The 18,005-nt window shown below is 49.6% G+C and overlaps 36 non-coding genes and 1 pseudogene across 36 annotated transcripts; all 37 read right to left on the bottom strand.

The window, feature by feature from the left end:
* Window positions 1-341: 341 nt before the first annotated feature.
* LOC133989323 (5S ribosomal RNA) lies at window positions 342-460 on the bottom strand. Its single transcript, XR_009926487.1, has one exon. It is a non-coding gene; the product is annotated as a 5S ribosomal RNA (ribosomal RNA).
* Window positions 461-822: 362 nt separating this feature from the next.
* LOC133988807 (5S ribosomal RNA) lies at window positions 823-941 on the bottom strand. Its single transcript, XR_009925999.1, has one exon. It is a non-coding gene; the product is annotated as a 5S ribosomal RNA (ribosomal RNA).
* Window positions 942-1,310: 369 nt separating this feature from the next.
* Window positions 1,311-1,429, bottom strand: LOC133989683 (5S ribosomal RNA). Its single transcript, XR_009926809.1, has one exon. It is a non-coding gene; the product is annotated as a 5S ribosomal RNA (ribosomal RNA).
* Window positions 1,430-1,798: 369 nt separating this feature from the next.
* Window positions 1,799-1,917, bottom strand: LOC133989572 (5S ribosomal RNA). The gene has a single exon (XR_009926702.1). It is a non-coding gene; the product is annotated as a 5S ribosomal RNA (ribosomal RNA).
* A 369-nt stretch (window positions 1,918-2,286) lies between these two features.
* Window positions 2,287-2,405, bottom strand: LOC133989682 (5S ribosomal RNA). Its single transcript, XR_009926808.1, has one exon. It is a non-coding gene; the product is annotated as a 5S ribosomal RNA (ribosomal RNA).
* Window positions 2,406-2,767: 362 nt separating this feature from the next.
* Window positions 2,768-2,886, bottom strand: LOC133989681 (5S ribosomal RNA). Its single transcript, XR_009926807.1, has one exon. It is a non-coding gene; the product is annotated as a 5S ribosomal RNA (ribosomal RNA).
* A 369-nt stretch (window positions 2,887-3,255) lies between these two features.
* On the bottom strand, window positions 3,256-3,374 carry LOC133988802 (5S ribosomal RNA). The gene has a single exon (XR_009925994.1). It is a non-coding gene; the product is annotated as a 5S ribosomal RNA (ribosomal RNA).
* Window positions 3,375-3,743: 369 nt separating this feature from the next.
* Window positions 3,744-3,862, bottom strand: LOC133988612 (5S ribosomal RNA). The gene has a single exon (XR_009925814.1). It is a non-coding gene; the product is annotated as a 5S ribosomal RNA (ribosomal RNA).
* A 369-nt stretch (window positions 3,863-4,231) lies between these two features.
* LOC133989680 (5S ribosomal RNA) lies at window positions 4,232-4,350 on the bottom strand. The gene has a single exon (XR_009926806.1). It is a non-coding gene; the product is annotated as a 5S ribosomal RNA (ribosomal RNA).
* Window positions 4,351-4,719: 369 nt separating this feature from the next.
* Window positions 4,720-4,838, bottom strand: LOC133989571 (5S ribosomal RNA). Its single transcript, XR_009926701.1, has one exon. It is a non-coding gene; the product is annotated as a 5S ribosomal RNA (ribosomal RNA).
* A 369-nt stretch (window positions 4,839-5,207) lies between these two features.
* On the bottom strand, window positions 5,208-5,326 carry LOC133988992 (5S ribosomal RNA). The gene has a single exon (XR_009926172.1). It is a non-coding gene; the product is annotated as a 5S ribosomal RNA (ribosomal RNA).
* A 369-nt stretch (window positions 5,327-5,695) lies between these two features.
* LOC133988901 (5S ribosomal RNA) lies at window positions 5,696-5,814 on the bottom strand. The gene has a single exon (XR_009926088.1). It is a non-coding gene; the product is annotated as a 5S ribosomal RNA (ribosomal RNA).
* Window positions 5,815-6,176: 362 nt separating this feature from the next.
* On the bottom strand, window positions 6,177-6,295 carry LOC133988852 (5S ribosomal RNA). Its single transcript, XR_009926041.1, has one exon. It is a non-coding gene; the product is annotated as a 5S ribosomal RNA (ribosomal RNA).
* A 369-nt stretch (window positions 6,296-6,664) lies between these two features.
* LOC133989679 (5S ribosomal RNA) lies at window positions 6,665-6,783 on the bottom strand. The gene has a single exon (XR_009926805.1). It is a non-coding gene; the product is annotated as a 5S ribosomal RNA (ribosomal RNA).
* Window positions 6,784-7,152: 369 nt separating this feature from the next.
* LOC133989677 (5S ribosomal RNA) lies at window positions 7,153-7,271 on the bottom strand. Its single transcript, XR_009926803.1, has one exon. It is a non-coding gene; the product is annotated as a 5S ribosomal RNA (ribosomal RNA).
* Window positions 7,272-7,640: 369 nt separating this feature from the next.
* On the bottom strand, window positions 7,641-7,759 carry LOC133989676 (5S ribosomal RNA). The gene has a single exon (XR_009926802.1). It is a non-coding gene; the product is annotated as a 5S ribosomal RNA (ribosomal RNA).
* A 362-nt stretch (window positions 7,760-8,121) lies between these two features.
* On the bottom strand, window positions 8,122-8,240 carry LOC133989675 (5S ribosomal RNA). Its single transcript, XR_009926801.1, has one exon. It is a non-coding gene; the product is annotated as a 5S ribosomal RNA (ribosomal RNA).
* Window positions 8,241-8,609: 369 nt separating this feature from the next.
* LOC133989673 (5S ribosomal RNA) lies at window positions 8,610-8,728 on the bottom strand. The gene has a single exon (XR_009926800.1). It is a non-coding gene; the product is annotated as a 5S ribosomal RNA (ribosomal RNA).
* Window positions 8,729-9,097: 369 nt separating this feature from the next.
* LOC133988555 (5S ribosomal RNA) lies at window positions 9,098-9,216 on the bottom strand. The gene has a single exon (XR_009925761.1). It is a non-coding gene; the product is annotated as a 5S ribosomal RNA (ribosomal RNA).
* A 369-nt stretch (window positions 9,217-9,585) lies between these two features.
* On the bottom strand, window positions 9,586-9,704 carry LOC133989672 (5S ribosomal RNA). Its single transcript, XR_009926799.1, has one exon. It is a non-coding gene; the product is annotated as a 5S ribosomal RNA (ribosomal RNA).
* A 369-nt stretch (window positions 9,705-10,073) lies between these two features.
* On the bottom strand, window positions 10,074-10,192 carry LOC133989671 (5S ribosomal RNA). Its single transcript, XR_009926798.1, has one exon. It is a non-coding gene; the product is annotated as a 5S ribosomal RNA (ribosomal RNA).
* Window positions 10,193-10,554: 362 nt separating this feature from the next.
* On the bottom strand, window positions 10,555-10,673 carry LOC133988851 (5S ribosomal RNA). The gene has a single exon (XR_009926040.1). It is a non-coding gene; the product is annotated as a 5S ribosomal RNA (ribosomal RNA).
* A 369-nt stretch (window positions 10,674-11,042) lies between these two features.
* On the bottom strand, window positions 11,043-11,161 carry LOC133989670 (5S ribosomal RNA). Its single transcript, XR_009926797.1, has one exon. It is a non-coding gene; the product is annotated as a 5S ribosomal RNA (ribosomal RNA).
* A 369-nt stretch (window positions 11,162-11,530) lies between these two features.
* LOC133989396 (5S ribosomal RNA) lies at window positions 11,531-11,639 on the bottom strand (annotated as a pseudogene).
* Window positions 11,640-12,009: 370 nt separating this feature from the next.
* On the bottom strand, window positions 12,010-12,128 carry LOC133989669 (5S ribosomal RNA). Its single transcript, XR_009926796.1, has one exon. It is a non-coding gene; the product is annotated as a 5S ribosomal RNA (ribosomal RNA).
* A 369-nt stretch (window positions 12,129-12,497) lies between these two features.
* On the bottom strand, window positions 12,498-12,616 carry LOC133989668 (5S ribosomal RNA). Its single transcript, XR_009926795.1, has one exon. It is a non-coding gene; the product is annotated as a 5S ribosomal RNA (ribosomal RNA).
* Window positions 12,617-12,985: 369 nt separating this feature from the next.
* LOC133989133 (5S ribosomal RNA) lies at window positions 12,986-13,104 on the bottom strand. Its single transcript, XR_009926305.1, has one exon. It is a non-coding gene; the product is annotated as a 5S ribosomal RNA (ribosomal RNA).
* A 369-nt stretch (window positions 13,105-13,473) lies between these two features.
* Window positions 13,474-13,592, bottom strand: LOC133988857 (5S ribosomal RNA). The gene has a single exon (XR_009926046.1). It is a non-coding gene; the product is annotated as a 5S ribosomal RNA (ribosomal RNA).
* Window positions 13,593-13,961: 369 nt separating this feature from the next.
* On the bottom strand, window positions 13,962-14,080 carry LOC133989351 (5S ribosomal RNA). Its single transcript, XR_009926514.1, has one exon. It is a non-coding gene; the product is annotated as a 5S ribosomal RNA (ribosomal RNA).
* Window positions 14,081-14,449: 369 nt separating this feature from the next.
* LOC133989232 (5S ribosomal RNA) lies at window positions 14,450-14,568 on the bottom strand. Its single transcript, XR_009926399.1, has one exon. It is a non-coding gene; the product is annotated as a 5S ribosomal RNA (ribosomal RNA).
* A 369-nt stretch (window positions 14,569-14,937) lies between these two features.
* LOC133989667 (5S ribosomal RNA) lies at window positions 14,938-15,056 on the bottom strand. The gene has a single exon (XR_009926794.1). It is a non-coding gene; the product is annotated as a 5S ribosomal RNA (ribosomal RNA).
* Window positions 15,057-15,425: 369 nt separating this feature from the next.
* On the bottom strand, window positions 15,426-15,544 carry LOC133989108 (5S ribosomal RNA). The gene has a single exon (XR_009926281.1). It is a non-coding gene; the product is annotated as a 5S ribosomal RNA (ribosomal RNA).
* Window positions 15,545-15,913: 369 nt separating this feature from the next.
* LOC133988681 (5S ribosomal RNA) lies at window positions 15,914-16,032 on the bottom strand. Its single transcript, XR_009925879.1, has one exon. It is a non-coding gene; the product is annotated as a 5S ribosomal RNA (ribosomal RNA).
* A 369-nt stretch (window positions 16,033-16,401) lies between these two features.
* LOC133989107 (5S ribosomal RNA) lies at window positions 16,402-16,520 on the bottom strand. The gene has a single exon (XR_009926280.1). It is a non-coding gene; the product is annotated as a 5S ribosomal RNA (ribosomal RNA).
* A 369-nt stretch (window positions 16,521-16,889) lies between these two features.
* On the bottom strand, window positions 16,890-17,008 carry LOC133989350 (5S ribosomal RNA). The gene has a single exon (XR_009926513.1). It is a non-coding gene; the product is annotated as a 5S ribosomal RNA (ribosomal RNA).
* A 369-nt stretch (window positions 17,009-17,377) lies between these two features.
* Window positions 17,378-17,496, bottom strand: LOC133988604 (5S ribosomal RNA). Its single transcript, XR_009925806.1, has one exon. It is a non-coding gene; the product is annotated as a 5S ribosomal RNA (ribosomal RNA).
* Window positions 17,497-17,865: 369 nt separating this feature from the next.
* LOC133989190 (5S ribosomal RNA) lies at window positions 17,866-17,984 on the bottom strand. Its single transcript, XR_009926359.1, has one exon. It is a non-coding gene; the product is annotated as a 5S ribosomal RNA (ribosomal RNA).
* Window positions 17,985-18,005: the final 21 nt, after the last annotated feature.

The following is an 18,005-nucleotide window of genomic DNA, read 5'->3' as shown; positions in this document are numbered from 1 at the left end:
AAAGATGCTGTGACACCACTGACAGTTCCTCTCACCATCTGAGTGGCGGATAATGGTGTCTCAGCCATCAAACACATGCTATACTTTAACATTACTTTCATAGGAATAGTTGTTTCTCAGGCTATTTGTGTACATGCGCTTATAAGATGATTGCAGGCTTTTAACAGGCTGTAACAGTGACAGCAGGAACACTCAAAACTACTTGGAAAGTGGGGTGTCTCAGTGCCACCTCTCTGCCCAAAATACACACACAGCTGGAATGATTGCAGCTTTGTTTCTCAACGCCCTGTGTGCGGTGATGGAGCAACAGCGCCCTCCTCTGGTGACAGCTGAGAGGAAAAAGCTTACAGCACCTGGTATTCCCAGGCGGTCGCCAATCCAAGTACTAACCAGGCCCGACCCTGCTTAGCTTCCGAGATCAGACAAGATCGGGCGTGTTCAGGGTGGTGTGGCCGTAAGCGAGGAAACAGCCAGCAGAAAGCCCATTTAAAGATGCTGTGACACCACTCCTCTCACCATCTGAGTGGCGGATAATGGTGTCTCAGCCATCAAACACATGCTATACTTTAACATTACTTTCATAGGAATTGTTGTTTCTCAGGCTATTTGTGTACATGCGCTTATAAGATGATGGCAGGCTTTTAACAGGCTGTAACAGTGACAACAGGAACCCTCAAAACTACTTGGAAAGTGAGGCGTCTCATTGCCACCTCTCTGCCCTGCATACACACACAGCTGGAATGATTGCAGCTTTGTTTCTCAACGCCCTGTGTGCGGTGATGGAGCAACAGCGCCCTCCTCTGGTGACAGCTGAGAGGAAAAAGCTTACAGCACCTGGTATTCCGAGGCGGTCTCCCATCCAAGTACTAACCAGGCCCGACCCTGCTTAGCTTCCGAGATCAGACGAGATCGGGCGTGTTCAGGGTGGTGTGGCCGTAAGCGAGGAAACAGCCAGCAGAAAGCCCATTTAAAGATGCTGTGACACCACTGACAGTTCCTCTCACCATCTGAGTGGCGGATAATGGTGTCTCAGCCATCAAACACATGCTATACTTTAACATTACTTTCATAGGAATTGTTGTTTCTCAGGCTATTTGTGTACATGCGCTTATAAGATGATTGCAGGCTTTTAACAGGCTGTAACAGTGACAACAGGAACCCTCAAAACTACTTGGAAAGTGAGGCGTCTCAGTGCCACCTCTCTGCCCTGCATACACACACAGCTGGAATGATTGCAGCTTTGTTTCTCAACGCCCTGTGTGCGGTGATGGAGCAACAGCGCCCTCCTCTGGTGACAGCTGAGAGGAAAAAGCTTACAGCACCTGGTATTCCCAGGCGGTCTCCCATCCAAGTACTAACCAGGCCCGACCCTGCTTAGCTTCCGAGATCAGACGAGATCGGGCGTGTTCAGGGTGGTGTGGCCGTAAGCGAGGAAACAGCCAGCAGAAAGCCCATTTAAAGATGCTGTGACACCACTGACAGTTCCTCTCACCATCTGAGTGGCGGATAATGGTGTCTCAGCCATCAAACACATGCTATACTTTAACATTACTTTCATAGGAATTGTTGTTTCTCAGGCTATTTGTGTACATGCGCTTATAAGATGATTGCAGGCTTTTAACAGGCTGTAACAGTGAACACAGGATCCCTCAAAACTACTTGGAAAGTGAGGCGTCTCATTGCCACCTCTCTGCCCTGCATACACACACAGCTGGAATGATTGCAGCTTTGTTTCTCAACGCCCTGTGTGCGGTGATGGAGCAACAGCGCCCTCCTCTGGTGACAGCTGAGAGGAAAAAGCTTACAGCACCTGGTATTCCCAGGCGGTCTCCCATCCAAGTACTAACCAGGCCCTACCCTGCTTAGCTTCCGAGATCAGACGAGATCGGGCGTGTTCAGGGTGGTGTGGCCGTAAGCGAGGAAACAGCCAGCAGAAAGCCCATTTAAAGATGCTGTGACCCCACTGACAGTTCCTCTCACCATCTGAGTGGCGGATAATGGTGTCTCAGCCATCAAACACATGCTATACTTTAACATTACTTTCATAGGAATTGTTGTTTCTCAGGCTATTTGTGTACATGCGCTTATAAGATGATTGCAGGCTTTTAACAGGCTGTAACAGTGACAACAGGAACCCTCAAAACTACTTGGAAAATGAGGCGTCTCAGTGCCACCTCTCTGCCCTGCATACACACACAGCTGGAATGATTGCAGCTTTGTTTCTCAACGCCCTGTGTGCGGTGATGGAGCAACAGCGCCCTCCTCTGGTGACAGCTGAGAGGAAAAAGCTTACAGCACCTGGTATTCCCAGGCGGTCTCCCATCCAAGTACTAACCAGGCCCGACCCTGCTTAGCTTCCGAGATCAGACGAGATCGGGCGTGTTCAGGGTGGTGTGGCCGTAAGCGAGGAAACAGCCAGCAGAAAGCCCATTTAAAGATGCTGTGACACCACTCCTCTCACCATCTGAGTGGCGGATAATGGTGTCTCAGCCATCAAACACATGCTATACTTTAACATTACTTTCATAGGAATTGTTGTTTCTCAGGCTATTTGTGTACATGCGCTTATAAGATGATTGCAGGCTTTTAACAGGCTGTAACAGTGACAACAGGAACCCTCAAAACTACTTGGAAAGTGAGGCGTCTCAGTGCCACCTCTCTGCCCTGCATACACACACAGCTGGAATGATTGCAGCTTTGTTTCTCAACGCCCTGTGTGCGGTGATGGAGCAACAGCGCCCTCCTCTGGTGACAGCTGAGAGGAAAAAGCTTACAGCACCTGGTATTCCCAGGCGGTCTCCCATCCAAGTACTAACCAGGCCCGACCCTGCTTAGCTTCCGAGATCAGACGAGATCGGGCGTGTTCAGGGTGGTGTGGCCGTAAGCGAGGAAACAGCCAGCAGAAAGCCCATTTAAAGATGCTGTGACACCACTGACAGTTCCTCTCACCATCTGAGTGGCGGATAATGGTGTCTCAGCCATCAAACACATGCTATACTTTAACATTACTTTCATAGGAATAGTTGTTTCTCAGGCTATTTGTGTACATGCGCTTATAAGATGATTGCAGGCTTTTAACAGGCTGTAACAATGAACACAGGAACCCTCAAAACTACTTGGAAAGTGAGGCGTCTCATTGCCACCTCTCTGCCCTGCATTCACACACAGCTGGAATGATTGCAGCTTTGTTTCTCAACGCCCTGTGTGCGGTGATGGAGCAACAGCGCCCTCCTCTGGTGACAGCTGAGAGGAAAAAGCTTACAGCACCTGGTATTCCCAGGCGGTCTCCCATCCAAGTACTAACCAGGCCCGACCCTGCTTAGCTTCCGAGATCAGACGAGATCGGGCGTGTTCAGGGTGGTGTGGCCGTATGCGAGGAAACAGCCAGCAGAAAGCCCATTTAAAGATGCTGTGACCCCACTCACAGTTCCTCTCACCATCTGAGTGGCGGATAATGGTGTCTCAGCCATCAAACACATGCTATACTTTAACATTACTTTCATAGGAATTGTTGTTTCTCAGGCTATTTGTGTACATGCGCTTATAAGATGATTGCAGGTTTTTAACAGGCTGTAACAATGAACACAGGAACCCTCAAAACTACTTGGAAAGTGAGGCGTCTCATTGCCACCTCTCTGCCCTGCATTCACACACAGCTGGAATGATTGCAGCTTTGTTTCTCAACGCCCTGTGTGCGGTGATGGAGCAACAGCGCCCTCCTCTGGTGACAGCTGAGAGGAAAAAGCTTACAGCACCTGGTATTCCCAGGCGGTCTCCCATCCAAGTACTAACCAGGCCCGACCCTGCTTAGCTTCCGAGATCAGACGAGATCGGGCATGTTCAGGGTGGTGTGGCCGTAAGCGAGGAAACAGCCAGCAGAAAGCCCATTTAAAGATGCTGTGACCCCACTCACAGTTCCTCTCACCATCTGAGTGGCGGATAATGGTGTCTCAGCCATCAAACACATGCTATACTTTAACATTACTTTCATAGGAATTGTTGTTTCTCAGGCTATTTGTGTACATGCGCTTATAAGATGATTGCAGGCTTTTAACAGGCTGTAACAGTGACAACAGGAACCCTCAAAACTACTTGGAAAGTGAGGCGTCTCAGTGCCACCTCTCTGCCCTGCATACACACACAGCTGGAATGATTGCAGCTTTGTTTCTCAACGTCCTGTGTGCGGTGATGGAGCAACAGCGCCCTCCTCTGGTGACAGCTGAGAGGAAAAAGCTTACAGCACCTGGTATTCCCAGGCGGTCTCCCATCCAAGTACTAACCAGGCCCGACCCTGCTTAGCTTCCGAGATCAGACGAGATCGGGCGTGTTCAGGGTGGTGTGGCCGTAAGCGAGGAAACAGCCAGCAGAAAGCCCATTTAAAGATGCTGTGACACCACTGACAGTTCCTCTCACCATCTGAGTGGCGGATAATGGTGTCTCAGCCATCAAACACATGCTATACTTTAACATTACTTTCATAGGAATTGTTGTTTCCCAGGCTATTTGTGTACATGCGCTTATAAGATGATTGCAGGCTTTTAACAGGCTGTAACAGTGACAACAGGAACACTCAAAACTACTTGGAAAGTGAGGCGTCTCATTGCCACCTCTCTGCCCTGCATACACACACAGCTGGAATGATTGCAGCTTTGTTTCTCAACGCCCTGTGTGCGGTGATGGAGCAACAGCGCCCTCCTCTGGTGACAGCTGAGAGGAAAAAGCTTACAGCACCTGGTATTCCCAGGCGGTCTCCCATCCAAGTACTAACCAGGCCCTACCCTGCTTAGCTTCCGAGATCAGACGAGATCGGGCGTGTTCAGGGTGGTGTGGCCGTAAGCGAGGAAACAGCCAGCAGAAAGCCCATTTAAAGATGCTGTGACCCCACTGACAGTTCCTCTCACCATCTAAGTGGCGGATAATGGTGTCTCAGCCATCAAACACATGCTATACTTTAACATTACTTTCATAGGAATTGTTGTTTCTCAGGCTATTTGTGTACATGCGCTTATAAGATGATTGCAGGCTTTTAACAGGCTGTAACAGTGACAACAGGAACCCTCAAAACTACTTGGAAAGTGAGGCGTCTCAGTGCCACCTCTCTGCCCTGCATACACACACAGCTGGAATGATTGCAGCTTTGTTTCTCAACGCCCTGTGTGCGGTGATGGAGCAACAGCGCCCTCCTCTGGTGACAGCTGAGAGGAAAAAGCTTACAGCACATGGTATTCCCAGGCGGTCTCCCATCCAAGTACTAACCAGGCCCGACCCTGCTTAGCTTCCGAGATCAGACGAGATCGGGCGTGTTCAGGGTGGTGTGGCCGTAAGCGAGGAAACAGCCAGCAGAAAGCCCATTTAAAGATGCTGTGACACCACTGACAGTTCCTCTCACCATCTGAGTGGCGGATAATGGTGTCTCAGCCATCAAACACATGCTATACTTTAACATTACTTTCATAGGAATTGTTGTTTCTCAGGCTATTTGTGTACATGCGCTTATAAGATGATTGCAGGCTTTTAACAGGCTGTAACAGTGACAACAGGAACCCTCAAAACTACTTGGAAAGTGAGGCGTCTCAGTGCCACCTCTCTGCCCTGCATACACACACAGCTGTAATGATTGCAGCTTTGTTTCTCAACGCCCTGTGTGCGGTGATGGAGCAACAGCGCCCTCCTCTGGTGACAGCTGAGAGGAAAAAGCTTACAGCACCTGGTATTCCCAGGCGGTCTCCCATCCAAGTATTAACCAGGCCCGACCCTGCTTAGCTTCCGAGATCAGACGAGATCGGGCGTGTTCAGGGTGGTGTGGCCGTAAGCGAGGAAACAGCCAGCAGAAAGCCCATTTAAAGATGCTGTGACACCACTCCTCTCACCATCTGAGTGGCGGATAATGGTGTCTCAGCCATCAAACACATGCTATACTTTAACATTACTTTCATAGGAATTGTTGTTTCTCAGGCTATTTGTGTACATGCGCTTATAAGATGATTGCAGGCTTTTAACAGGCTGTAACAGTGAACACAGGAACCCTCAAAACTATTTGGAAAGTGAGGCGTCTCATTGCCACCTCTCTGCCCTGCATACACACACAGCTGGAATGATTGCAGCTTTGTTTCTCAACGCCCTGTGTGCGGTGATGGAGCAACAGCGCCCTCCTCTGGTGACAGCTGAGAGGAAAAAGCTTACAGCACCTGGTATTCCCAGGCGGTCTCCCATCCAAGTACTAACCAGGCCCGACCCTGCTTAGCTTCCGAGATCAGACGAGATCGGGCGTGTTCAGGGTGGTGTGGTCGTAAGCGAGGAAACAGCCAGCAGAAAGCCCATTTAAAGATGCTGTGACCCCACTGACAGTTCCTCTCACCATCTGAGTGGCGGATAATGGTGTCTCAGCCATCAAACACATGCTATACTTTAACATTACTTTCATAGGAATTGTTGTTTCTCAGGCTATTTGTGTACATGCGCTTATAAGATGATTGCAGGCTTTTAACAGGCTGTAACAGTGACAACAGGAACCCTCAAAACTACTTGGAAAGTGAGGCGTCTCAGTGCCACCTCTCTGCCCTGCATACACACACAGCTGGAATGATTGCAGCTTTGTTTCTCAACGTCCTGTGTGCGGTGATGGAGCAACAGCGCCCTCCTCTGGTGACAGCTGAGAGGAAAAAGCTTACAGCACCTGGTATTCCCAGGCGGTCTCCCATCCAAGTACTAACCAGGCCCGACCCTGCTTAGCTTCCGAGATCAGACGAGATCGGGCGTGTTCAGGGTGGTGTGGCCGTAAGCGAGGAAACAGCCAGCAGAAAGCCCATTTAAAGATGCTGTGACACCACTGACAGTTCCTCTCACCATCTGAGTGGCGGATAATGGTGTCTCAGCCATCAAACACATGCTATACTTTAACATTACTTTCATAGGAATTGTTGTTTCCCAGGCTATTTGTGTACATGCGCTTATAAGATGATTGCAGGCTTTTAACAGGCTGTAACAGTGACAACAGGAACACTCAAAACTACTTGGAAAGTGAGGCGTCTCATTGCCACCTCTCTGCCCTGCATACACACACAGCTGGAATGATTGCAGCTTTGTTTCTCAACGCCCTGTGTGCGGTGATGGAGCAACAGCGCCCTCCTCTGGTGACAGCTGAGAGGAAAAAGCTTACAGCACCTGGTATTCCCAGGCGGTCTCCCATCCAAGTACTAACCAGGCCCGACCCTGCTTAGCTTCCGAGATCAGACGAGATCGGGCGTGTTCAGGGTGGTGTGGCCGTAAGCGAGGAAACAGCCAGCAGAAAGCCCATTTAAAGATGCTGTGACACCACTGACAGTTCCTCTCACCATCTGAGTGGCGGATAATGGTGTCTCAGCCATCAAACACATGCTATACTTTAACATTACTTTAATAGGAATTGTTGTTTCTCAGGCTATTTGTGTACATGCGCTTATAAGATGATTGCAGGCTTTTAACAGGCTGTAACAGTGACAACAGGAACCCTCAAAACTACTTGGAAAGTGAGGCGTCTCAGTGCCACCTCTCTGCCCTGCATACACACACAGCTGTAATGATTGCAGCTTTGTTCCTCAACGCCCTGTGTGCGGTGATGGAGCAACAGCGCCCTCCTCTGGTGACAGCTGAGAGGAAAAAGCTTACAGCACCTGGTATTCCCAGGCGGTCTCCCATCCAAGTACTAACCAGGCCCGACCCTGCTTAGCTTCCGAGATCAGACGAGATCGGGCGTGTTCAGGGTGGTGTGGCCGTAAGCGAGGAAACAGCCAGCAGAAAGCCAATTTAAAGATGCTGTGACACCACTCCTCTCACCATCTGAGTGGCGGATAATGGTGTCTCAGCCATCAAACACATGCTATACTTTAACATTACTTTCATAGGAATTGTTGTTTCTCAGGCTATTTGTGTACATGCGCTTATAAGATGATTGCAGGCTTTTAACAGGCTGTAACAGTGAACACAGGAACCCTCAAAACTATTTGGAAAGTGAGGCGTCTCATTGCCACCTATCTGCCCTGCATACACACACAGCTGGAATGATTGCAGCTTTGTTTCTCAACGCCCTGTGTGCGGTGATGGAGCAACAGCGCCCTCCTCTGGTGACAGCTGAGAGGAAAAAGCTTACAGCACCTGGTATTCCCAGGCGGTCTCCCATCCAAGTACTAACCAGGCCCGACCCTGCTTAGCTTCCGAGATCAGACGAGATCGGGCGTGTTCAGGGTGGTGTGGCCGTAAGCGAGGAAACAGCCAGCAGAAAGCCCATTTAAAGATGCTGTGACCCCACTGACAGTTCCTCTCACCATCTGAGTGGCGGATAATGGTGTCTCAGCCATCAAACACATGCTATACTTTAACATTACTTTCATAGGAATTGTTGTTTCTCAGGCTATTTGTGTACATGCGCTTATAAGATGATTGCAGGCTTTTAACAGGCTGTAACAGTGACAACAGGAACCCTCAAAACTACTTGGAAAGTGAGGCGTCTCAGTGCCACCTCTCTGCCCTGCATACACACACAGCTGGAATGATTGCAGCTTTGTTTCTCAACGTCCTGTGTGCGGTGATGGAGCAACAGCGCCCTCCTCTGGTGACAGCTGAGAGGAAAAAGCTTACAGCACCTGGTATTCCCAGGCGGTCTCCCATCCAAGTACTAACCAGGCCCGACCCTGCTTAGCTTCCGAGATCAGACGAGATCGGGCGTGTTCAGGGTGGTGTGGCCGTAAGCGAGGAAACAGCCAGCAGAAAGCCCATTTAAAGATGCTGTGACACCACTGACAGTTCCTCTCACCATCTGAGTGGCGGATAATGGTGTCTCAGCCATCAAACACATGCTATACTTTAACATTACTTTCATAGGAATTGTTGTTTCCCAGGCTATTTGTGTACATGCGCTTATAAGATGATTGCAGGCTTTTAACAGGCTGTAACAGTGACAACAGGAACACTCAAAACTACTTGGAAAGTGAGGCGTCTCATTGCCACCTCTCTGCCCTGCATACACACACAGCTGGAATGATTGCAGCTTTGTTTCTCAACGCCCTGTGTGCGGTGATGGAGCAACAGCGCCCTCCTCTGGTGACAGCTGAGAGGAAAACGCTTACAGCACCTGGTATTCCCAGGCGGTCTCCCATCCAAGTACTAACCAGGCCCTACCCTGCTTAGCTTCCGAGATCAGACGAGATCGGGCGTGTTCAGGGTGGTGTGGCCGTAAGCGAGGAAACAGCCAGCAGAAAGCCCATTTAAAGATGCTGTGACACCACTGACAGTTCCTCTCACCATCTAAGTGGCGGATAATGGTGTCTCAGCCATCAAACACATGCTATACTTTAACATTACTTTCATAGGAATTGTTGTTTCTCAGGCTATTTGTGTACATGCGCTTATAAGATGATTGCAGGCTTTTAACAGGCTGTAACAGTGACAACAGGAACCCTCAAAACTACTTGGAAAGTGAGGCGTCTCAGTGCCACCTCTCTGCCCTGCATACACACACAGCTGGAATGATTGCAGCTTTGTTTCTCAACGCCCTGTGTGCGGTGATGGAGCAACAGCGCCCTCCTCTGGTGACAGCTGAGAGGAAAAAGCTTACAGCACCTGGTATTCCCAGGCGGTCTCCCATCCAAGTACTAACCAGGCCCGACCCTGCTTAGCTTCCGAGATCAGACGAGATCGGGCGTGTTCAGGGTGGTGTGGCCGTAAGCGAGGAAACAGCCAGCAGAAAGCCCATTTAAAGATGCTGTGACACCACTGACAGTTCCTCTCACCATCTGAGTGGCGGATAATGGTGTCTCAGCCATCAAACACATGCTATACTTTAACATTACTTTAATAGGAATTGTTGTTTCTCAGGCTATTTGTGTACATGCGCTTATAAGATGATTGCAGGCTTTTAACAGGCTGTAACAGTGACAACAGGAACCCTCAAAACTACTTGGAAAGTGAGGCGTCTCAGTGCCACCTCTCTGCCCTGCATACACACACAGCTGTAATGATTGCAGCTTTGTTTCTCAACGCCCTGTGTGCGGTGATGGAGCAACAGCGCCCTCCTCTGGTGACAGCTGAGAGGAAAAAGCTTACAGCACCTGGTATTCCCAGGCGGTCTCCCATCCAAGTACTAACCAGGCCCGACCCTGCTTAGCTTCCGAGATCAGACGAGATCGGGCGTGTTCAGGGTGGTGTGGCCGTAAGCGAGGAAACAGCCAGCAGAAAGCCCATTTAAAGATGCTGTGACACCACTCCTCTCACCATCTGAGTGGCGGATAATGGTGTCTCAGCCATCAAACACATGCTATACTTTAACATTACTTTCATAGGAATTGTTGTTTCTCAGGCTATTTGTGTACATGCGCTTATAAGATGATTGCAGGCTTTTAACAGGCTGTAACAGTGAACACAGGAACCCTCAAAACTATTTGGAAAGTGAGGCGTCTCATTGCCACCTATCTGCCCTGCATACACACACAGCTGGAATGATTGCAGCTTTGTTTCTCAACGCCCTGTGTGCGGTGATGGAGCAACAGCGCCCTCCTCTGGTGACAGCTGAGAGGAAAAAGCTTACAGCACCTGGTATTCCCAGGCGGTCTCCCATCCAAGTACTAACCAGGCCCGACCCTGCTTAGCTTCCGAGATCAGACGAGATCGGGCGTGTTCAGGGTGGTGTGGTCGTAAGCGAGGAAACAGCCAGCAGAAAGCCCATTTAAAGATGCTGTGACCCCACTGACAGTTCCTCTCACCATCTGAGTGGCGGATAATGGTGTCTCAGCCATCAAACACATGCTATACTTTAACATTACTTTCATAGGAATTGTTGTTTCTCAGGCTATTTGTGTACATGCGCTTATAAGATGATTGCAGGCTTTTAACAGGCTGTAACAGTGAACACAGGAACCCTCAAAACTACTTGGAAAGTGAGGCGTCTCAGTGCCACCTCTCTGCCCTGCATACACAAACAGCTGGAATGATTGCAGCTTTGTTTCTCAACGCCCTGTGTGCAGTGATGGAGCAACAGCGCCCTCCTCTGGTGACAGCTGAGAGGAAAAAGCTTACAGCACCTGGTATTCCCAGGCGGTCTCCCATCCAAGTACTAACCAGGCCCGACCCTGCTTAGCTTCCGAGATCAGACGAGATCGGGCGTGTTCAGGGTGGTGTGGCCGTAAGCGAGGAAACAGCCAGCAGAAAGCCCATTTAAAGATGCTGTGACACCACTGACAGTTCCTCTCACCATCTGAGTGGCGGATAATGGTGTCTCAGCCATCAAACACATGCTATACTTTAACATTACTTTCATAGGAATTGTTGTTTCTCGGGCTATTTGTGTACATGCGCTTATAAGATGATTGCAGGCTTTTAACAGGCTGTAACAGTGAACACAGGAACCCTCAAAACTACTTGGAAAGTGAGGCGTCTCATTGCCACCTCTCTGCCCTGCATACACACACAGCTGGAATGATTGCAGCTTTGTTTCTCAACGCCCTGTGTGCGGTGATGGAGCAACAGCGCCCTCCTCTGGTGACAGCTGAGAGGAAAAAGCTTACAGCACCTGGTATTCCCAGGCGGTCTCCCATCCAAGTACTAACCAGGGCCTACCCTGCTTAGCTTCCGAGATCAGACATGTTCAGGGTGGTGTGGCCGTAAGCGAGGAAACAGCCAGCAGAAAGCCCATTTAAAGATGCTGTGACCCCACTGACAGTTCCTCTCACCATCTGAGTGGCGGATAATGGTGTCTCAGCCATCAAACACATGCTATACTTTAACATTACTTTCATAGGAATTGTTGTTTCTCAGGCTATTTGTGTACATGCGCTTATAAGATGATTGCAGGCTTTTAACAGGCTGTAACAGTGACAACAGGAACCCTCAAAACTACTTGGAAAGTGAGGCGTGTCAGTGCCACCTCTCTGCCCTGCATAAACACACAGCTTAGAATGATTGCAGCTTTGTTTCTCAACGCCCTGTGTGCGGTGATGGAGCAACAGTGCCCTCATCTGGTGACAGCTGAGAGGAAAAAGCTTACAGCACCTGGTATTCCCAGGCGGTCTCCCATCCAAGTACTAACCAGGCCCGACCCTGCTTAGCTTCCGAGATCAGACGAGATCGGGCGTGTTCAGGGTGGTGTGGCCGTAAGCGAGGAAACAGCCCGCAGAAAGCCCATTTAAAGATGCTGTGACACCACTGACAGTTCCTCTCACCATCTGAGTGGCGGATAATGGTGTCTCAGCCATCAAACACATGCTATACTTTAACATTACTTTCATAGGAATTGTTGTTTCCCAGGCTATTTGTGTACATGCGCTTATAAGATGATTGCAGGCTTTTAACAGGCTGTAACAGTGAACACAGGAACCCTCAAAACTACTTGGAAAGTGGGGTGTCTCAGTGCCACCTCTCTGCCCTTCATACACACACAGCTGGAATGATTGCAGCTTTGTTTCTCAACGCCCTGTGTGCGGTGATGGAGCAACAGCGCCCTCCTCTGGTGACAGCTGAGAGGAAAAAGCTTACAGCACCTGGTATTCCCAGGCGGTCTCCCATCCAAGTACTAACCAGGCCCGACCCTGCTTAGCTTCCGAGATCAGACGAGATCGGGCGTGTTCAGGGTGGTGTGGCCGTAAGCGAGGAAACAGCCAGCAGAAAGCCCATTTAAAGATGCTGTGACACCACTGACAGTTCCTCTCACCATCTGAGTGGCGGATAATGGTGTCTCAGCCATCAAACACATGCTATACTTTAACATTACTTTCATAGGAATTGTTGTTTCTCAGGCTATTTGTGTACATGCGCTTATAAGATGATTGCAGGCTTTTAACAGGCTGTAACAGTGAACACAGGAACCCTCAAAACTACTTGGAAAGTGAGGCGTCTCATTGCCACCTCTCTGCCCTGCATACACACACAGCTGGAATGATTGCAGCTTTGTTTCTCAACGCCCTGTGTGCGGTGATGGAGCAACAGCGCCCTCCTCTGGTGACAGCTGAGAGGAAAAAGCTTACAGCACCTGGTATTCCCAGGCGGTCTCCCATCCGAGTACTAACCAGGGCCTACCCTGCTTAGCTTCCGAGATCAGACGAGATCGGGCATGTTCAGGGTGGTGTGGCCGTAAGCGAGGAAACAGCCAGCAGAAAGCCCATTTAAAGATGCTGTGACCCCACTGACAGTTCCTCTCACCATCTGAGTGGCGGATAATGGTGTCTCAGCCATCAAACACATGCTATACTTTAACATTACTTTCATAGGAATTGTTGTTTCTCAGGCTATTTGTGTACATGCGCTTATAAGATGATTGCAGGCTTTTAACAGGCTGTAACAGTGAACACAGGAACCCTCAAAACTACTTGGAAAGTGAGGCGTCTCATTGCCACCTCTCTGCCCTGCATACACACACAGCTGGAATGATTGCAGCTTTGTTTCTCAACGCCCTGTGTGCGGTGATGGAGCAACAGCGCCCTCCTCTGGTGACAGCTGAGAGGAAAAATCTTACAGCACCTGGTATTCCCAGGCGGTCTCCCATCCAAGTACTAACCAGGCCCGACCCTGCTTAGCTTCCGAGATCAGACGAGATCGGGCGTGTTCAGGGTGGTGTGGCCGTAAGCGAGGAAACAGCCAGCAGAAAGCCCATTTAAAGATGCTGTGACACCACTGACAGTTCCTCTCACCATCTGAGTGGCGGATAATGGTGTCTCAGCCATCAAACACATGCTATACTTTAACATTACTTTCATAGGAATAGTTGTTTCTCAGGCTATTTGTGTACATGCGCTTATAAGATGATTGCAGGCTTTTAACAGGCTGTAACAGTGACAACAGGAACACTCAAAACTACTTGGAAAGTGGGGTGTCTCAGTGCCACCTCTCTGCCCTTCATACACACACAGCTGGAATGATTGCAGCTTTGTTTCTCAACGCCCTGTGTGCGGTGATGGAGCAACAGCGCCCTCCTCTGGTGACAGCTGAGAGGAAAAAGCTTACAGCACCTGGTATTCCCAGGCGGTCTCCCATGCAAGTACTAACCAGGCCCGACCCTGCTTAGCTTCCGAGATCAGACGATATCGGGCGTGTTCAGGGTGGTGTGGCCGTAACCGAGGAAACAGCCAGCAGAAAGCCCATTTAAAGATGCTGTGACACCACTGACAGTTCCTCTCACCATCTGAGTGGCGGATAATGGTGTCTCAGCCATCAAACACATGCTATACTTTAACATTACTTTCATAGGAATTGTTGTTTCTCAGGCTATTTGTGTACATGCGCTTATAAGATGATTGCAGGCTTTTAACAGGCTGTAACAGTGAACACAGGAACCCTCAAAACTACTTGGAAAGTGAGGCGTCTCATTGCCACCTCTCTGCCCTGCATACACACACAGCTGGAATGATTGCAGCTTTGTTTCTCAACGCCCTGTGTGCGGTGATGGAGCAACAGCGCCCTCCTCTGGTGACAGCTGAGAGGAAAAGGCTTACAGCACCTGGTATTCCCAGGCGGTCTCCCATCCAAGTACTAACCAGGTCCGACCCTGCTTAGCTTCCGAGATCAGACGAGATCGGGCGTGTTCATGGTGGTGTGGCCGTAAGTGAGGAAACAGCCAGCAGAAAGCCCATTTAAAGATGCTGTGACACCACTGACAGTTCCTCTCACCATCTGAGTGGCGGATAATGGTGTCTCAGCCATCAAACACATGCTATACTTTAACATTACTTTCATAGGAATTGTTGTTTCTCAGGCTATTTGTGTACATGCGCTTATAAGATGATTGCAGGCTTTTAACAGGCTGTAACTGTGACAGCAGGAACACTCAAAACTACTTGGAAAGTGGGGTGTCTCAGTACCACCTCTCTGCCCTTCATACACACACAGCTGGAATGATTGCAGCTTTGTTTCTCAACGCCCTGTGTGCGGTGATGGAGCAACAGCGCCCTCCTCTGGTGACAGCTGAGAGGAAAAAGCTTACAGCACCTGGTATTCCCAGGCGGTCTCCCATCCAAGTACTAACCAGGCCCGACCCTGCTTAGCTTCCGAGATCAGACGAGATCGGGCGTGTTCAGGGTGGTGTGGCCGTAAGCGAGGAAACAGCCAGCAGAAAGCCCATTTAAAGATGCTGTGACACCACTGACAGTTCCTATCACCATCTGAGTGGCGGATAATGGTGTCTCAGCCATCAAACACATGCTATACTTTAACATTACTTTCATAGGAATTGTTGTTTCTCAGGCTATTTGTGTACATGCGCTTATAAGATGATTGCAGGCTTTTAACAGGCTGTAACAGTGAACACAGGAACCCTCAAAACTACTTGGAAAGTGAGGCGTCTCATTGCCACCTCTCTGCCCTGCATACACACACAGCTGGAATGATTGCAGCTTTGTTTCTCAACGCCCTGTGTGCGGTGATGGAGCAACAGCGCCCTCCTCTGGTGACAGCTGAGAGGAAAAAGCTTACAGCACCTGGTATTCCCAGGCGGTCTCCCATCCAAGTACTAACCAGGCCCGACCCTGCTTAGCTTCCGAGATCAGACGAGATCGGGCGTGTTCATGGTGGTGTGGCCGTAAGTGAGGAAACAGCCAGCAGAAAGCCCATTTAAAGATGCTGTGACACCACTGACAGTTCCTCTCACCATCTGAGTGGCGGATAATGGTGTCTCAGCCATCAAACACATGCTATACTTTAACATTACTTTCATAGGAATAGTTCTTTCTCAGGCTATTTGTGTACATGCGCTTATAAGATGATTGCAGGCTTTTAACAGGCTGTAACAGTGACAACAGGAACACTCAAAACTACTTGGAAAGTGGGGTGTCTCAGTGCCACCTCTCTGCCCTTCATACACACACAGCTGGAATGATTGCAGCTTTGTTTCTCAACGCCCTGTGTGCGGTGATGGAGCAACAGCGCCCTCCTCTGGTGACAGCTGAGAGGAAAAAGCTTACAGCACCTGGTATTCCCAGGCGGTCTCCCATGCAAGTACTAACCAGGCCCGACCCTGCTTAGCTTCCGAGATCAGACGAGATCGGGCGTGTTCAGGGTGGTGTGGCCGTAAGCGAGGAAACAGCCAGCAGAAAGCCCATTTAAAGATGCTGTGACACCACTGACAGTTCCTATCACCATCTGAGTGGCGGATAATGGTGTCTCAGCCATCAAACACATGCTATACTTTAACATTACTTTCATAGGAATTGTTGTTTCTCAGGCTATTTGTGTACATGCGCTTATAAGATGATTGCAGGCTTTTAACAGGCTGTAACAGTGAACACAGGAACCCTCAAAACTACTTGGAAAGTGAGGCGTCTCATTGCCACCTCTCTGCCCTGCATACACACACAGCTGGAATGATTGCAGCTTTGTTTCTCAACGCCCTGTGTGCGGTGATGGAGCAACAGCGCCCTCCTCTGGTGACAGCTGAGAGGAAAAAGCTTACAGCACCTGGTATTCCCAGGCGGTCTCCCATCCAAGTACTAACCAGGCCCGACCCTGCTTAGCTTCCGAGATCAGACGAGATCGGGCGTGTTCATGGTGGTGTGGCCGTAAGTGAGGAAACAGCCAGCAGAAAGCCCATTTAAAGATGCTGTGACACCACTGACAGTTCCTCTCACCATCTGAGTGGCGGATAATGGTGTCTCAGCCATCAAACACATGCTATACTTTAACATTACTTTCATAGGAATAGTTCTTTCTCAGGCTATTTGTGTACATGCGCTTATAAGATGATTGCAGGCTTTTAACAGGCTGTAACAGTGACAACAGGAACACTCAAAACTACTTGGAAAGTGGGGTGTCTCAGTGCCACCTCTCTGCCCTTCATACACACACAGCTGGAATGATTGCAGCTTTGTTTCTCAACGCCCTGTGTGCGGTGATGGAGCAACAGCGCCCTCCTCTGGTGACAGCTGAGAGGAAAAAGCTTACAGCACCTGGTATTCCCAGGCGGTCTCCCATGCAAGTACTAACCAGGCCCGACCCTGCTTAGCTTCCGAGATCAGACGATATCGGGCGTGTTCAGGGTGGTGTGGCCGTAACCGAGGAAACAGCCAGCAGAAAGCCCATTTAAAGATGCTGTGACACCACTGACAGTTCCTCTCACCATCTGAGTGGCGGATAATGGTGTCTCAGCCATCAAACACATGCTATACTTTAACATTACTTTCATAGGAATTATTGTTTCTCAGGCTATTTGTGTACATGCGCTTATAAGATGATTGCAGGCTTTTAACAGGCTGTAACAGTGAACACAGGAACCCTCAAAACTACTTGGAAAGTGAGGCGTCTCATTGCCACCTCTCTGCCCTGCATACACACACAGCTGGAATGATTGCAGCTTTGTTTCTCAACGCCCTGTGTGCGGTGATGGAGCAACAGCGCCCTCCTCTGGTGACAGCTGAGAGGAAAAGGCTTACAGCACCTGGTATTCCCAGGCGGTCTCCCATCCAAGTACTAACCAGGCCCGACCCTGCTTAGCTTCCGAGATCAGACGAGATCGGGCGTGTTCAGGGTAGTGTGGCCGTAAGCGAGGAAACAGCCAGCAGAAAGCCGATTTTAAGATGCTGTGACACCACTGACAGTTCCTCTCACCATCTGAGTGGCGGATAATGGTGTCTCAGCCATCAAACACATGCTATACTTTAACATTACTTTCATAGGAATAGTTGTTTCTCAGGCTATTTGTGTACATGCGCTTATAAGATGATTGCAGGCTTTTAACAGGCTGTAACAGTGACAGCAGGAACACTCAAAACTACTTGGAAAGTGAGGCGTGTCATTGCCACCTCTCTGCCCTGCATACACACACAGCTGGAATGATTCCAGCTTTGTTTCTCAACGCCCTGTGTGCGGTGATGGAGCAACAGCGCCCTCCTCTGGTGACAGCTGAGAGGAAAAAGCTTACAGCACCTGGTATTCCCAGGCGGTCTACCATCCAAGTACTAACCAGGCCCGAACCTGCTTAGCTTCCGAGATCAGACGAGATCGGGCGTGTTCAGGGTGGTGTGGCCGTAAGCGAGGAAACGGCCAGCAGAAAG

Source organism: Scomber scombrus, chromosome 10 (genome assembly GCF_963691925.1).
Source record: "Scomber scombrus chromosome 10, fScoSco1.1, whole genome shotgun sequence".
NCBI lineage: Eukaryota > Metazoa > Chordata > Actinopteri > Scombriformes > Scombridae > Scomber > Scomber scombrus.
The sequence above is the reverse complement of the archived record's forward strand: the minus strand, read 5'-3'. Positions and strand labels throughout refer to the sequence as shown.